We start from the raw sequence: 18754 nt of genomic DNA, 5'->3' as shown, positions 1-18754 counted from the left end.
AAAATGTGTTAGCAGCATAAACCCCCACATACACACACACACACACACACAGGTCATTTTTGGGGACATTACACTTACATTAACCTTCTGCAGACTTACCCTAACCATAACCATAAACACTACATGCCTAACGCCAACCCTAAAACCAAGTCTGAACCCTCTAACAGCCCTTTATAAGTAGTGACGACTGGGCAAACTAACCTCACTTTCCAAAAATGTCCCAAGAAGGTTTTAAATTGGTCCTGACAAAATAGAAAAACAAGGGCAAACAAACACACATTAGAGTGGCTTTTAAATTACATCCAGTAAATATTTGCTGCACATAGCATGGTGATGGAAGGGCCATACAGGAAAAAAAAACTATGAAGGGGGATAAATCAGCCCTATTATAATATGATATGAGAAGCAGCAGAGCAGAGAAGGAAAATCGGATAGGTGATTAAAGCAGCAGAGCATTATTGCTGAGAAACAGCAGAAAGGCCAGTTGAAAAAAACACCTTTTTATCCTGTCAACCATTTAGTTGTGCACTTCTAGACTGTGATGCTGGGGAAACGGTAATTGATGCTGAATTTCAAGCTTTTAAGGAGGCTGCAATGGGTAAATTACCTGCATTTGCTATCTTCTTTTGACTTCCATAGTATCCGTATAAAACTCAACACAATGATTTGAAATACACAAAAGAAAAAAATAGTTTAGCGGCCACGTGCCAAACAGTGGTGTAGTCTACGTGATACGCAGGTATACGCCATATACCCACTAGGAAAGGTCAAGAATTTCCCCTTACCCACTTACAAAAGCACGAGGATACACAACATTTTGGTCATACATTTACCCCGTCTGTGTTGCGAGTCACCGAGGAACAACAACACAGTTCTTGGCGGTCATGCAAACATGAAATTAACTAACGTGAATCACTAAAGTAGATATGAAATGAAAGCCTACTTAAACTACACTCTGTTATGTTACAGAAACTACAGAAAATAAGCCAGATGAGGCTGATGATATACGCGGTAACGTTACAAACAATTTATGGGGTTGTCGCTCTGGGACACGGGCGAGAATGAGACTGGGTGGAAGAAATCACAGTATACTCATTACAAAAAAACTACACCACTGGTGCCAAAATATTGTTGGTATTCCAGTGAGAATATACCAAAATTGATTTATTGCTTAAAAAAAAACAGCACCTCAGGTGAAACTGTGCAGGTGAGACAGTAGCTCATGTCATTTTTAAAAATCCCAATCTTTATTTATTTTCTTTTATTCCACAACAAAAGTCAGAACATCAGAAGGTCAACAGAACAAATACATGACAGACCTCACCACAAATCAGGTCTAACCATCAATTAACAAGCAAACATCAAAAGATAAAATAAAAATAGAAAAAGAAAAGGGAGAGAGAGAGAGAGAGAGAGAGAGAGAGAGAGAGAGAGATAATAAATTAATCAATAAATAATTAAACTGACAATAAAAGTAAAGTGCTTCCCTCCTCATTCACAAATCAATGTTCCGATCAACCCAGTGATCTTTCAGAGTAATCAGAGTGATGGGGAAAAAAGGAAAATGTAATGGAAATCTTTGTTTTTATTGTTTTCAATCATCGTGCCCTTTTTTTCCCCATCACAATCTCTTCTTTTTTTTTGCGTTTCACTTCCAACCCCTCCTCACGGAGCAGTTTTTTTTTTAACTTCACATTGTGATTACAGGACAGCTCATGGCCCCGTGACTCGTTTTGTGCCCTCGCTCCTGTCACATAGACTGCCCTCACAGCTGACACTGACGTATGGTCTCCTGTGAGGAAACATGAAAAAACTATCTGTGTCTCTACAGCAGGTGGAACAGACATCACAGTCCTTCCCTTCCTAGGACTTAATCTGTCCATCCTTTCAGCTACTTAACTGTGACATGTGCAGTGCAGGGGCTTGTAGCATGTGCATCATGTAGAGTGGTGGAAGAAGTCTTCAGATCCTTTACTTCAGTAAAGGTACTAATGCCACACTGTAAAAGCTCCTGCATTGGAAATGGTACTTAAGTAAAAGTATGTAAGTATCATCAGGAAAATGCACTTTAAAGTAAGTCAAGGTGGACATGGTGAAAGTTGTGCAGTGGTGGAAGAAGTATTTAGATCCTTTACTTAAGTAAAAGTACTAATACCACACTGTAAAAATATTCTGTTACAAGTAAAAGCCCTGCATTGAAAATGTTACTTAAATAAAAGTATGCATGTATCATAAGGAAAATGTACTTACATTAATTAAAAGTAAAAGTACTCAATGCAGAAAAATCCTCACATTTTAGAAACTGGAAACAATCCAAACTGTTATGTCAATCAACTAAGTCGTCTAATCATTTCCGCTGGATTTGTAAGCCGTTATATTGTTGGGTAGTTTCATTTGTAATTAAACGTTGTATCTTATAAACTACATGTGTTTTGTGCACATTTTAATTTGTTAAGTAACAAGTAAAATTTCAGGTTAATGTAGTGCAGTAAAAAGTAAAATGTTTCTCTCTGAAATGTAGCGGAGTAGAAGTGGAAAGTAGCATGAAAAGAAAAGACTCAAGTAAAGTACAAGTACCTCAAATTTGTACTTAAGTACAGTACTTGAGTAAATGTACATTCCACCACTGAAGTTATGTTGGGGATGCTAAACTAAACAGACGCGTTTTTAAGATGTGATTTGAACTGATCAATGTTCATTAAAACAGGAGGTGGCTTGCTTAGGGCCAAACACACACAGCTGCTCCTGGGGAAAAGTACAATCTTGACCAGTTTAAAACTCCAGGATGCCTGACATTATAAGCAGTTAATGTTGCAATAACCTGTGGGTCAAAGGCTGAACCCAGCTGTTTATGCTGAGCATAGGGCTGGGATGGAGATGAACAGCTGGGATACCCACTGGATAATCAGGTGGATAAATCCTCAGTCAGATGGTGGAGAGATGAGTGAGACGGAGGAGGAGGGCCAGAGCCAGAGGGAGGTCACTGTCGTACATCCCCTCCTTTCACCTCTCCTCCTGCATCCTCGGCAGTCAGACTCAATGACCAATCTGATTGGTGGAGTGCTAGCCCTCGACTTGCAAATCAGTGCACTTACGTTAAAACACTTAACGGAAATAACGAGTGGGATGAGCGTGACGAACGCCTCTCAAAATCTGACGAAAATCTTTTAAACTGACCTTTGTCGATCAAAAAAAGAAGACAGATTCAGCAACTGTTTGGCCTATTTCTCTCTTAAAATGTTTTCAGTGTAACTTTCCGTACAATACGAGATTGTATTCCGAACAAGCCGCCATTATGGTCGGCCTTTGAAATTCGGGAGAAGAAAGACCTACGTGACGTGTATGTCATTTCCGGTTTTCATTTTTTGGGCGACAATACAGATTAGTGCCGCCTGCTGTTATGATGAATTATTAAGTCTCAATTTGGCATCGCTTCAGTGTGTTCCGAGGCACTTTTTGGATTGACGGGAGCCGAATAATCAGTCCGACTGCCTTTTCTGCCAACGGTCGGCCGTCGGGTTGGTGTGTCAGAGCCTTTAGATTTTAGCTTAGTACGGGGAACAGCTCAGTACAGAAGAATCTCATCTGGCCTAGATACTCATGCAAACAAGGCTGGATAAATAGTCCCCTGTGATCTATCTCCACCATCCCAATCACCATGCAGGTACACAACCATTAGCGTGTTTGCCAACGCCTCTAAAAATAGAAGTCATGCATTATTTCAACATGACACACAGCTTAAGCATGTAATCCGTGTGTCCTGCCCTTCTGCATGCACGCCATCATAATGAAATGATCAACGATACAAAACAGGAGATGGTGTTTGCAAAGAGGAAAACATGTCAACAAAAGGGGGGGATAACATACAGCAGTGCAGACTATGAACAAGGGGCGAGGAGGGTGGTTTACAGATGTCAAATTCTTCCTTTTAAGGATGTGAATAATTTCCTGGTGTCCCACATGGATGCTCGCATCTGCTGTTGCTGTTGTGGAGGAGATAAATATGCATCTGTGCACACTGCACTCACTGTCGTTTATCAAGTAAGGCGAGGGATGGAGAGTTTGGGATTGTTGCATCTTTGTCTGCATTCTCCATCTGACTTACTGAATTTAATCTCTCATATAAGAGAAAGGAATAAGTGGCCTTGCCTTCATTTTGCGTAGTGACAACTAGAGCTGGGCAATATATCGATATTATATCAATATCGTGATATGAAACTAGATATCATCTTAGATTTTGGATATTTTAATATCGTAATATGGCTTAAGTGTTGTCTTTTCCTGGTTTTAAAGGCTGCATTACAGTAAAGTGATGTCATTTTCTGAACTTATCAGACTGTTGAAACTGTTCTATTATTTGCCTGTACCCACTTTATCCACATTATTGATGATTATTTATCAAAAATCTCATTGTGTAAATATTTTGTGAAAGCACCAATAGTCAACACAACAATATCGCTGAGGTATCGATATTGAGGTATTTGGTCAAAAATATCCTGCTATTTGATTTTCTCCATATCGCCCAGCCCTAGTGACAACCATATTTTCTATTTTTTTACTGGAGGGAATTGTGACTGTGAAAACAGTATTGGACAACAAATTCAATGACAGTGATTACAGGTCAGAAAACAATGCTATTACATAAAATAAGAGTAAGACCAAAGATATTATAGCAGTACAGTAACAAGATAACTGGATTCACAAAAGTGTGGACATAACTGTCAAATGAGTGACAGTGTACTTCATGCCAGGGAGAAACAACAGCCCCCCTAGGAAGTCAAACACAGTAAATAGTAAGTATAGTAAACACGCACACAAATTCCACAACAGTCAAATATAATGTTGCAGTAGCGACACATTAGCGACAGACCGCTAGTGGCTAGCTTGGTTAGCAGGAAGCTGATAATAGAATCAAACTCAATTCTACTAAACCACAAATCAATGACATAACAGCTGTAGTATTAGATACGGTTCTAACAAGGGCATTTGTGGAGTATATTGAATATTCCTATAAATACTTGCTTGATCACAGATCTGACTAAATAGTGGATGTAATAATGTCAGTTAATTAGTAGTCTCCCCGCTTTGCCAGACCCTCCTCCAAAGCGCCCTGAAGGAGGGTCTGGCTACTCCACATAGCACTCGGGGATGGGAGGAAAACGTGCTCTGGTTAAATGACATTTCTTTAAACCAATCAGAATCGTCAGGGGCGGCGCTAAACTCCGCACAGAGCCTCTGCAAAATAGTTGTGTGAGAGAAAACTCAGATTGGACAGATAGTCTAGCTAGCTGTCTTAATTTACCCTGCAGAGATCTGAGGAGCAGTTAACTATGGACCTTTTTCACTGCAGACATTTTGACTTGTCATAGTAGGAAAAGCACAGCTGAAATTGATAAGCTTAACGATGGCTTAATTCCATCAATTGTCCCAGTAAGCTATTTCAGTGAGTCAGCGTGCACAATACCAGGGCCTCTCCTAAGTGGAATGCAGCCATCATTAATGGTTTTGAATACACCTGTGATTTTCCTACTATGACATGTCAACATGTCTGCCGTGAAAAAGGTCTATAGTCCTCATTAATCCACCAAATTTAAATTTCCAACACAAAGAAAGCGGAAGGAAACAGAAAATACATGCACGCGGTGGAATTTCCTGCGGCACTGGAGCAATCCTGGAAGTGGAACGTCAAAGATATAGACCATAGACAGTATATAAACTGGACCAACAGATCCCGTTGCTCTGGACGGAGACCATTGAAGGATATTAGAGGCACTTTTCCGGTGAGCGCCGAGCGTTACTGCGCAGCCTCCAACTGAGAGAGACGACGTAAATGTGACGTGAGCAACCTGTCTGAAAGTTGTAAGTCTTCTGGTAGCTGTGCCAAGAGAAATCTCAATCATTCCGAATATTGCAGAGACGGAGAGCGTAGGTATATGTAAGGAGATAACATAGGCACATGCTAATTATTGCTAACTAAAATGCTAGTTAACATTAGTAATTAAACTTAAACAGCTAATGTAAGTCCAAACTGCCTGCGAGCTTCTCCTGTACTATACGTTAATTCCTCTACTGTGCGACAGTAAGTCGCGTGGTTATGACACAATCGTTAGCCTATTTTTACAAAAACGTCTGCTACGGAGCCATAACGTGAGGTATAAGGTAATGGAACCTTTTATACATTGTCGTGTTTCTTTAGAAATAAACAATGGACAAAGAAAGTCTTTAAACGCTTCAGATGCAAAGTTATTCGCTGTCAAAGTGACGTCAAAATGAATGGCAGTCAATGGAATGCTAACGGCGGGTGAGTGCTTGTTAGCATCAAAATAGCGCCATAGGATCTACGGGTTGTTGACAGATGCTTACCCCCTTGATATAGACTAGTTAAGTAGCAACTGCTAACCCTATATAACTCTGCCAGTAGGGGTTGCTATTAGCAACAGAGTGTTGGAGGCAGAACACCTCTAACATATAGTGAGCGAGCGTTTGCATCACGTCCAGTAAGAGGTGGAATGCATACCTACATCTTAAAAAGAAATTGTGAACAAATCTGTCAGTGCACTAGGACTATTTAAACCTTGCTTTCCCAATATGATGAACATTAATTTCACTAATTTAACAGGAAAGTGAGGTCACTGGGCTTGAGATGTCAAAACACTCTCCTTGCATTATCTTCATTTGGCAGATGCTTTTGATCAAAGTGACTTGAAAAAAGATCTGAAAAGATGGGTTTTTATCCTGCAGCAGAAGATGACTCTGGTGTCCTGACTTCAAAATTAAAGCTATATCATTTGACTTCATTTATTTATCTTTTGACCACTTGGGGGCAGTAAAAAAAGAAGCTCAAAACACAACATTGGCATGCGTTGAGCTGAAATTACTAAATTAATTACATTATGTCATTTAGCTGACGCTTTTATCCAAAGCTGAGTGTTATATTGCTGAGTTTAAAAAGCACTTGCTAACAAATTCAAGTGATTTGAAAGCGTCGGGATCTTTTTTGTGCTCTTGGTCCACCCATGCTAACTCAGCCCGGTCTCATGGCAGTTCGTGATATGGTCACGTTATTGAATCTATTGATTCGTGGACAGGACACAATAATATAGTTTTTTTCGTGTGGTGATTACGAATTTTAAAGCAATGTATTTCAACGGGAAGCATATTTCGTGATCACAGAATGATGATGGTAGTTAGTAGTATTCATAATGCGAAACTCCGCGCAGGGAGGTTGGTCGGGATGGTGGATGGGTCAAACAACACAGGACTTTCGCCCCGGAGAGCGGGGCAGTTCCTTTCCGTGTTCTCCTTTTCTTAACCACAACCATTCCGCTGTTGTTGGCGTGTCCTGCGTGTGACGGTTCCTTTCCCCATTCTCCTTTTCCTAACCACAACCATCCCGTTGTTGTGGCGTTTAATTTACCCATTGTTGTGTGCCCCTGCGCGTGGGGATCGCTTCCCGCGAGTGGCGGCCTGTCCTGTTGTTGTGGCGCCTCATTTCCCCATTGTTGCGTCCCCCAGAGCAGGTTCGAAAATCGTAACCTGTACATGTTCAAAGATCGTGACGTGTACACGAAATTAACGTCAAAATCGTGACCTGTACACGAATCAATAAATCAAAATAACGTGACTATTCACGACCTGGCGTGAGACTGGGTTGGCTAACTATGCTATTTGCAGTATTTTAAGTAAAGAGGTGTGCAAGGCATATTGTGTAAGTCTCTCTTTATCAGGTAAATCATTGGCAAAGTTTCTCTGTCTCGCTTATTTGTCGTGTCTAATTCTCCTCCTGTCTAACTTGAGGTGTGGTGTTTAATTGGGTTAGCATGAAAGCTGACTTTTGAATCAATTTTGAGCTTAGAGAAGACAACAGGGGACTTGTTTTCTTTCCTTTTCTCCTCCCTCAAACTCTGACATATCAGTGTTCAATCTCACACTCTCACACACACACACACACACACACACACTTCACTATCTTTGTGGGGACCCGTCATTGATATAATGCATTCCCTAGCCACTTACCCTAACCTTAACCATCACAACTAAATGCCTAACCTTAACCCTTACCCTCACCCTAACCATAACCTAATTCCAACCCTAATCCTACAACCAAGTCTTAACCCTCAAACAGTTCTTTAGAGTTGTGGGGTCCAGCATTTTGGCCCCACAAAGCTGTCCAGATCCCACAAGTATACTGTATTTCCGGTTTTTGGACCCCACGAATATAGTTAAACAAAAACACACACACACACACACACACACACACACACCTTGAATCAACGTGTACGAGTTGTGTTGAGGCTCTGTGCACCGCAGGGTGAAGTGAATCTGCTGAATGCAGGAGGAGAGGTGAAAGGAGGGGATGTACGACAGTGACCTCCCTCTGGCTCTGGCCCTCCTCCTCCGTCTCACTCATCTCTCCACCATCTGACTGAGGATTTATCCACCTGATTATCCAGTGGGTATCCCAGCTGTTCAGCTCCATCCCAGCCCTATGCTCAGCATAAACAGCTGGGTTCAGCCTTTGACCCACAGGTTATTGCAACATTAACTGCTTATAATGTCAGGCATCCTGGAGTTTTAAACTGGTCAAGATTGTACTTTTCCCCAGGAGCAGCTGTGTGTGTTTGGCCCTAAGCAAGCCACCTCCTGTTTTAATGAACATTGATCAGTTCAAATCACATCTTAAAAACGCGTCTGTTTAGTTTAGCATCCCCAACATAACTTCAGTGGTGGAATGTACATTTACTCAAGTACTGTACTTAAGTACAAATTTGAGGTACTTGTACTTTACTTGAGTCTATTCTTTTCATGCCACTTACTACTTCTACTCCACTACAATATTGTATAGTAATATTTTTTACTCCACTACATTGAGCTGACAGCTTTAGTTACTAGTTGATTTACAAATTAAGATTTTTGCACACAAAACACATTACATGTAGTTTATAAAATAAGATGTTTTTTTGTTATAAATTAATCTACCCAACAATGTAGCTGAAATGATTACACGATTAAACACTTAGTTGAGTGACAAAACAGCACGTTTGGATCTTTTCCAGTTTCTGCAGATTTTTCAGCATTGAGTACTTTTACTTTTAATTAATGTAAGTACATTTTCCTTATGATGCATGCATACTTTTACTTAAGTAACATTTTCAATGCAGGACTTTTACTTAAGTAAACGATCTGAATACTTCTTCCGCCACTGCATAACTTTCACCATGTTCACCTTGACTTAATTGACTTAAATGTTTTTAACTGGTCACCTTGATTTTTACTATTGATGCATTTGTAGTGCTTTTATTCATGTTTTTTTTTGTTTGTTTTTTTAAATGTTTTGAAAGGTGTCCTTGGGTGTCTTGAAAGGTGCTGTGTCATAGTAAAGCAGTTTTCTGTTTCCTCCTGTGATTTCCCTCCCTTTTTGTGCGTCTCTACTTGTTTGTGGGCGGCAGCTTGTTCTGGGCTTCTGGCTGAATGACACACATGAGGATCATTGCCAATCAACACATCTGGCAGTCTTTTCCAATCAACCATCCTGCATAAATAGTGCGTTCCATTTACCTCGGAACTTGGAAGCTGAAGCTGTGAATGACGTCACACCCGAGTTGAATGCAGTCCATTTACAAGTCGGACTTTCATTGTTTTCATTCAACCCGTTCTCACTCCAAACTCGTAAAATACAGACGTTTGGGCAGTGGCTGTCAGCGTCAGAAATGATGCTAAAAGCCCCCTTCAGCGTGTGTGTAGAACGCACCGGTCAGAGCAGCAGCTACACGGCGTTTGAAGATGACGTAGTCGCTAGCAAGTAGTGTAGTCAAACAACACGGGGCTTTCACCCAGGAGACCGGGGATCGTGTCCCGCATGTCACGTTTCCTAAACCCTCCCGTCGCTTTCTTCTTTTCCTGAACCCAACCGTCCCATTCTTGTCCCGCGTGTCATGGAAACGTAAGCCCACCCACGACCTTTTCCTTAACCTAACTGCGTCAAAAGTGACGTCAATAGTCCCGACCAAGCGCATTTAGACATATGTGTTTAGATATGATGCTAAAGGAGACTTTTAGCTAGGGTGACCAGACGTCCCGGTTTGACCGGGACAGTCCCGATTCTGAGTCCCGAGTCCTGACAAAAGCCTGTCGGGACGCTAAAATGTCTTGGTTCACACCAACCACTTTGAAATTGTCCCGGTTGTCAGCGATTACATAGCCGACGTGGTCTTATTATAGCCCGGTCATTAACTAAACCCATGTAGAAAGACTAATAAAGCATAGGATTTTAACAATGTGTGTGTGTGTGTGTGTGTGTGTGTGTGTGTGTGTGTGTGTGTGTGTCAGTCAATCGTAGCGGTCTGCGTCTGCATAATCTGTGCAGCCAGTGTTAAAATGTATACCTGTAAACATTGTCGCAATGCCTCTCCTTATCTGTCTCGTTTTAACCAGTCCCTTCAGGTCCGCTGAAAGTCAGCGGACGAGCGCTGGGTGGAAATGTTCGCGCATTTCAAAAGCAGGGAGATTCCGTTCAAAAATGTAGGTCTCCTTTGTCAGTTCGCCATTTGTCTACTGGGCACAAATGTGGATCTTTTCGCTCATGAACAACACATGGACTGACGAGAGGAACCGCATGACCGTTCCCACCTTAAAGACGCTCTTCACACGGGCCGATTTTGCTGACACCTGTGTGCAATGTCACAGTAGGCTTTCAGCCAACAAACTGATTCTTGAGCAGATTCCCTCCTCTAACAAATACGTATACGTATACGGATTGAATGTTTCCAATAGGGAAGCTATCTGCTCTATCAAATGAGATTACATTTGTGTGTGTGTGTGTGTGTGTGTGTGTTGTTGGTTAGAATAACACTGGTAACACTTTACGGTAAGGATACATGAATTATCATGAATTAATTGATGTAGGCCTATGTATTATTATGCATTACGTAATTAATGATTTATGTGAATGAATCATCAGGAATTGACGTGTTCATAGTCATTCGTGACCTCATACATGAACAACACAACTAAAGCATTAGGTACGTGGGCACATCTTTATGAATTATTAAGCATGATCATGATTATTTATTTTTCGGCAAAAAAATGTGGTCATCACTGCGCAAGTTCTGATTTGAACACAACTTGTGCATAATGATGTAGCCACCTTACCTAATGCTTTAGTTGATGTGTTGTTCATGCATGAGGTCGTGAATGAGAGGCTATGAACTCGTGTCAATTCCTGATGATTTATAAGATATAAAGGAATGAAGTAATGCACAGATCATGAATTAATTCATGCATGAATTCATAATTCATGTACCCTTACCGTAAAGTGTTACCATAACTTTAGTTCAAGCCTGTGGCAGCAGTTCCAAATAATTCTTTTAGTGCCATGCGATGAAAAATACCTTTTCACAAAGTTTTTCACAAGTTCAATGGGTGCTTTTTCCAAAAGAATGCTTTAATTCTGAAAAATAAAGTTGGTCCCACACAAAACTCACTCAATGTCTTTTAATATTATTTCTTAGATATGTAGGCTACATACCAAGGCAATTCATGACTATTACCTGAGATACCCCATTATGTTGTGAGCTGTAGACCTACGTGCTGTTGGCAAAATTGTGTCTAATCTGTCTGTGTCTATGTCTGACCTGGGCTGGCACATGTTCACGTTAAAAAGCGTGTGCGTGCACGAGCACTACGGTCACGCGCAAAGTGTCCCGGTTTTAATTCAGGGAAATCTGGTCACCCTACTTTTAGCGTCAATAACAACGCCAAAGGCAAGCCTAACCAAGCGTCCCTTTTTTACGCGATGGGAGTGAGAATGTGTTGTTTAATTAGCTCTAGCCAGGTTAGCCATTGTTCGCCTATATGGTTCCGACCATATAGGCTTTTGTAGATCACCTCCCATAATCTAAAATCTGAATCAAAAATAACAAGCGAAATAACTTTTCTCTAGCTTATTAACACATTTAAATGTTTAATAATACGAATGTTTTAATAAATTAAAATAATAATTAAAATAATTTTAATGTTGTATGCAGTGCAGATTTAAATGGAAGCAGGGAGGCAGGCGCCATGCTCTTGCTGAAGAGTCATCCCGCAGACAAAGAGGAGACGAGACCCCTGGAGGAGGCAGAGCCCACAGTTAATGATCTTTCTGTATGCAAAGGTCACGGTTCAAAAGGCACTGGGATGATAAGAAGTGGCAAAACCCCATTAACTCCAGTGACAGAGTCTGCCACGAGTAATATGCTCGCTTCCACTTTCTTCCTCTCCTCTCTGGGTCTCTGTCTTTTCTCCCCATTTCCTCTTCTTTCTCTCACTCTGGTTCTCTACCTTCCTGCCTCTCTCCTCCTTTCTGTCTCTGTCTCTCTTTTACTTAAGATGAGTCTGCGTCTCAATGTCTCTCTCTCTTTATCTCATCAAATCTCTCATCGTCTGTCTTTCTTTTTTGTCCTCTTATGCCTACCATACACTAGAAGACTGTGAACAGACTTTGAAAAGACTAAAGTCCGACACCACCTCACATCTAAAGACAATCATCTCACATCTATTAAATTAATTAAAGGACTTGAGGATGGGGAATGACCAGGGATTTTGGCAAAAGTGACACTATGTAGAGCAACTTTGGCTGGAGTTGCTGGACTGTAAACTTCCTCTCACAAATAAAGAGCAGGACAGAGCCGTGATACTCTAAACTCTGACATACTGCCACCTTGGCTTCTATGCAGTGTGTTCTTCTAACGTTATCTGTAACCCCACATAACGATATAATTCAAAAAAAAAAAAAAAAAAGACGTAAAATAGCAGCACTGTATTGTTCCTCAAAGTAATACATGAAACAAACTTAAATACCTAATTGCCATCACATTTTCTACATTGTATTCCATCCATTCTGCAGTGGTTTAATGGCATCTGACGGAATTAGTGCCACCAGTTGTTCATCCGGATGCATCCAACTTTTAATAATCACACAGAAGTGAATGGAGGCGCACATTAATTCACATTTTCTTTGGTTGAAATTTGTGCTACATATGGATGGCAATTGACAGGAAACTTGTAACAATTATTGTAAGCAAGACCTTCACAGCTGTAGTCACACTACTTGTGTGGAACCCTAATACTAAAAAAGGCTGTAAATAGTTTGTGTGATACTGGATTGCACCATATTGTAAGGTATTATGCTCTGCTTGTATATCCAGCAAGTATGCATGTGTTTTAATGAAGGCCAGGTCAGCATAACCGCAGGTTTTTCAAAGCCTATTTGATGTGCTTTTATTCATGTTTTTGCCCCTTGATGTCTATTGATACAGTTTCTGCCTGATGGTGTGAGCTCCTGATTGCTCCCAGTTTGCATTGAAGTCGGTTGGATTTCCAGACCAACTCACCAGTGTCTGTTTTTTTTCCTTTTTAATCTTGAGACTTGACGTCAGAGCTAAACTATCCGTTCAAGTGAAAGGTCTTCAAACATTTAGCACGCAGTTCAGAGGATTGATTTAAACTTTGTTGAGCGACTCCTGCAGCCTAATTTATGGCTGTATATCACAGAATGCACTGAGAGTTCAGACGCAAAAGCAGGGCCACAGACAAGGTATGCTATGTCAGAAGCACCCAGCAAGACGCATACTAATGGCCTGGACTTGCTGCCATTTAGTCCCTGTCATACCCAGCGAGCTTCAAAATGCCACCAACTGCGTGCATATAAACCAGACAGAGACAGAGAAGGGATACAGTGGGCATTTTTAGCTCCAAATTGTTGCTACAAATAAGGGGGAATATACAACCATGTACTGTGCGTCCCAAACTTCTGTTATTTGACCGTAATTGTGCTGTAAAGAGTGTAACCGTGTCGCCCTCCGGCTTCAGGCATGAGTAGACTCCAGGGTCAATATGACACTCGTTGAACTGAGTAAAGAAAATAAGACAGAGAAAGGAGAGTAGTTAAATACAAAGTAATACAGGAAAGTGACTGGAAGATAATACAAAAAATAAGAGTGAGAGAATTTGATTTGTTTGGTTGTGTGCCATCTTCATTCATATGTCTTTTAAAATCACTTGACTGATGCTAATACACAACACATCCAGAGAGAGTAGAAGGGATGAGGTGCTGTCTCTCATAGTCTATCTCTAAACAAACACACAGACATTAACCCCAATCAATTGGGTTTCACCAACCCACGGCTTGACAGTTGTTAATTCAATTCAATTCAATTTTTAAGAGTTATCTCGAGACACTTTACAGATAGAGTAGGTCTAGACCACATTCTATAATTTATAAAATCCCAACAATTCCAGTAATTCCCCCAAGAGCAAGCATTAGTATTAGTATAGTAGTGTTAGTATCCAACATCAAAATTGTCAGAGAGAGAAAAGGCAAAGTTTGGGACCGGTGTGGGAGAGAATAGACAAGCCACTGTCTGCTGGATTGGTGTTGACAAATTAGCTCGGTAACGGGACATTGGCCTTTTGCTATCAAAGGGGAAATCCTGCACGGGCGAAATGGCATCAAACCCTACTTTGCTCGCCGAGTATCAAATCAGCCTCACTTGGGAAATCACATTGGGTTAGTGAATGTTCAAGCACGACGGAAGTATACTTCAAAGAGAGAATGTCTTTGTTACATTTCCACAGAATATCATTTCCGTGGAATGGGAAGACTGTTGAGCTGCTGATTATTATTAGTGTTAGTGATATCAGGCTGAAGGTGCACCTCCTTCCCACCAGCCTGTGTAGCTTACAGTCGTCATGGTGCTGAAAGGAGGGGAGTGATATTTGGTTAAAAGGCAGATATATATATATATATATTATATATATACTACAAAGGTACAGCACTACTGCATCACACTGAACTACGCCTAATATTTATAACAGGCAGAAAAGTGGTGAACTGTTGCCACCTAGTGACCAAACATGGAGCTACAACAAGCAGCAGACAGTCAGGGGATGCAGTTGTAAATCTACCCTGACATGATTTTTAACATTTGTTTCTACTTTCTACTTCCATTCCACTACATTTCAGAGGGAAACCCCTATGTAACACTGAAGTTGCTTTCAGATTAATATTAATCAAAGAAAACATACACCACATCAAGGGCGTAGCTTTTGGTTCAACTAAATTTTCTGCAACAATTTGTGCCTTTTCTGCATCAATTTGTGGTACAAATGTCTATTTATGTAAAGGAAACTATAATAGGTTTTTGGAGTGGGTTGCACTGGTCAGTTTTGATTATTAGGAGGGTTGTAACCCCCCATCCCTTTTATATGTGAAAAACATATAAAAGGGCTGAACATCTCAATCTACAACTATTGGTATGCTGCTGTAACAGCATCGCTTCTTTTGGAAAAGACTTTCCACAAGATTGTGGAACCTGGCTGCAGGGAGTAACTTCTATCCAGCCTCAAGAGCATAAGTGAGCTCGGTCACTGATGTTGGGTGATAAGGCCTGGCTCTCAGTGTTTTTAGTTCATTCCAAAGGTGTTGGTGGGGTATAAGGTCAAGTTCTTCCACATCAAACTGGGAAAACCATTTGATTACGGACCTGGCTTTGTATATACAGTTGTGTTCAGAATAAAAGCAGTGTGTTTAAAAAAGTGAATAATGCTCAAAATCCTTAGAATAGCTTTTAATTCCATAATATAAATGCATTGGGAACACTGCACATTCAATTCCAAATCAAAACATGACCAAAATTGATCAAGTTTGACTTATACCTTTACAGAAAGTGAAGAAAAATGAATATTAGGCTAAAAAATAGCAATATTTGCATTTTTCTTTACAAACTCAAACATTTACTGTATAAACTGAAACATGACAAGGGTTTGCTTTACTTTGAATCACTGCACTAATATTTAGTTGCATAACCATTATTTCTGAGAACTGCTTCACATCTGTGTTGCATGGAGTCGACCAACTTCTGGCACCTGTCAACAGGTATTCCAGCCCAGGACCATTGAACTACATTCCACAATTCCTCTGCATTACTGGGTTTTGCCTCAGAAACAGCATTTCTGATGTCACCCCACAAGTTTTCTATGGGATTGAGGTCTGGGGATTGGGCTGGCCACTCCATAACATCAATCTTTGCTTGCTTACTGGTGTGTTTTGGGTCATTGTCTTATTGAAATACCCATTTCAAAGGCATTTCCTCTTCAGCATAAGGACAACATGACCTCTTCAAGTATTTTGATGTATTGAAACTAGGGCTGTGTAATCGCGATTAATCGCTGAAGTTCTATAGTTAATCGCGATTAATCGCATGTTTTATCACAATTCAAATTCTATTATTTTGCATTTCAGAACTGTTTTTAAGTACACAATAACAATGGAAAGCAATTCTTACCAGTGTATCTTGATTGGGAATCAAATGAATGCAAAGAAAGTGACTTTATGAACTTGACTATTATTTATTTACTGTAAACAAATGTGTGAATCTGTCATTATTGCACAATTCCTACAAGTACCTAACCTAACTGAGATGTAACACTAACACTTTGCTTATACAGTACAAACAAAATGGTCCAAAAACCAGATGCCACAAGCAGGACATTTAACCTTTACATTTTTAACAAGGATTGAGAACAATTGACTGAGATGTAACACTAACAACCACCGTTAAGGCAAACGAGTGCAAAGTCCAGCCAGAGTCAATATAGTGTTTAGTAACTCCTAAATAATGTTGATTACTCACTGACGTCCAGTGATCGCCGGTTAATGAGACAGCGTTTGCACTTGGCAGCAGTTCCAGTTTAGCTGCTTTCTCCGTGTCATACAGGCTGTGTATGGTGAAACTACTGTCACCCTCGATGGCAGTGTATAAGACGGGTCAGAACATGCCAACCGTAGCACTTCTTTAAGACCCGAGTCCTCTACGATGCTGACAGATCTGCAGTTAGTTGCCACCCGATTTGCAAGAGCTGTAGTCATTTTTTGGATTTGGTTTCATCCACAGGTCGGCAAGTAGCACTCTCCAAAATAGTGCTTTGCCTGAGCCCGCTAGCATCAAACTGCGTCACGTTAATATGCTTAGCTCGTAGGTGGTAGCTCAAGCTTGACGTGCTTCGGTGATATTTTAATTCGGCTTTACACAATGTGCATATGGCTTTCGACTTGTCTACTGAGCCGTCCGGGAGTTTTTTTTAAAAGAAAAGCGCCATTCAGAAGTGTGTTGCTGCTGTCTTTCTCCATGCTGGCAGCCTGCCTGCATTCTGCAGCAGAAGATGTGTTATGAAGAAGTACGGCAGCGCCAAAGGGTCAAAATAGTAGCCGTTAGGCACGACGCAAAGCCAAGTGAAGTGTAAAATAAATTAATCGCATGCCGGCATGTGATTAATGCGATTAAAAACAATTAATCGCATTGCGTTGGCCCTTAATCGCATCGCAATTAACGTGTTAACGCTGACAGCCCTAATTGAAACTGATCCATGATCCCTGGTATGCGATAAATAGGCCCAACACCACAGTATGAGAAACATCTCCATAACATGATTTTTGCACCACCATGCTTTACTGTCTTCACAGTGTACTGTGGCTTGAATTCAGTGCATGGGGGTCGTCGGACAAACTGTCTGCGGCCCCTAGACCCAAAAAGAACAATTTTGCTCTCATCAGTCCACAGAATGTTGCCCCATTTCTCCTTTGGCCAGTCAATGTGTCCTTTGGCAAATTTCAACCTCTTCAGTACATGTCTTTTTTTCAGCAGTGGGACTTTGCGGGGACTTCTAGCTGATAGCTTTGCTTCACATAGCCTTCTTCTGATCGTACAGTACTCACAGGTGACTTACTCACAGGTGACTTTAAGTCTTCTTTGATTTTCCTGGAGCTGATCATTGGTTGAGCCTTTACCATTTTGGCTATTCTTCGATCCATTCGAATGGTAGTTGACCATTTTTTCCCCATGTCGTTCAGGCTTTGGATGCCATTTCAAGGCATTTGAAATCATTTTGGCTGAGCAGCCTATAATTTTCTGCACTTCTTTATATGTTTTCCCCTCTCCAATCAACTTTTTAATCAAAGTCCGCTGTTCCTTAGAGCAATGTCTCATTATTATTGTCTCCCATTTTGCTGAGTATTTCAGTGTGAAATGCACTATAACCAGCATGCACAGCATTTGCTTCCTTCCTTCCTTAAATATGGGCCATAATTGACACCTGTTTCTACACAGAATCAATCACTTCACTAATTGAAGACAACACTGCTATTATTTTGAACATGCCCCTTTCAATTACAGATTCAATTACACAGAATGAGCAGCATGCATGTCATGACTGTTGGGTCTGTTGGTTTTCTATCACTCTACAACACTTACTAGTACATTACTTGCCATGTAGAAATATCACTTCTACCAAAAACATGTATTTATGAGGTTAGTGATGTTGGACTGCTATTATTTTGAACACAACTGTATTTATGTTGAAACAGCAAAGGGTTCACCAAACTGTTGCCACAAAGTTGGATCCACACTATTGTCTGAACAATATAAATACAGGACTTATCTTAACTGAAACCTAAACCACGAAAAGGTGCCCGATATCAAGTATGAGATGTGTACTGGGTCAGCCAATAGTATAATCAGCCAGTCAAATATGATACACTGTTACCAGTAACAAGTAATTTACTGGGAAAGTGCAATGTTAAGACACTTGTACTTAATGTGTAGTATGTTTTAATTACCCAACGTTTTCATTTCACATTGTGACCCAAAGGCATGTGTTTCTATTATTGCTGAATGTGCTATGATCAGTGACTGGAGTTCTCTCATATTTATAATTA

The sequence above is a fragment of the Sander vitreus genome, chromosome 2 (genome assembly GCF_031162955.1).
Source record: "Sander vitreus isolate 19-12246 chromosome 2, sanVit1, whole genome shotgun sequence".
NCBI classification, from domain to species: Eukaryota; Metazoa; Chordata; class Actinopteri; order Perciformes; family Percidae; genus Sander; species Sander vitreus.
This window is presented reverse-complemented; position numbering follows the sequence as displayed.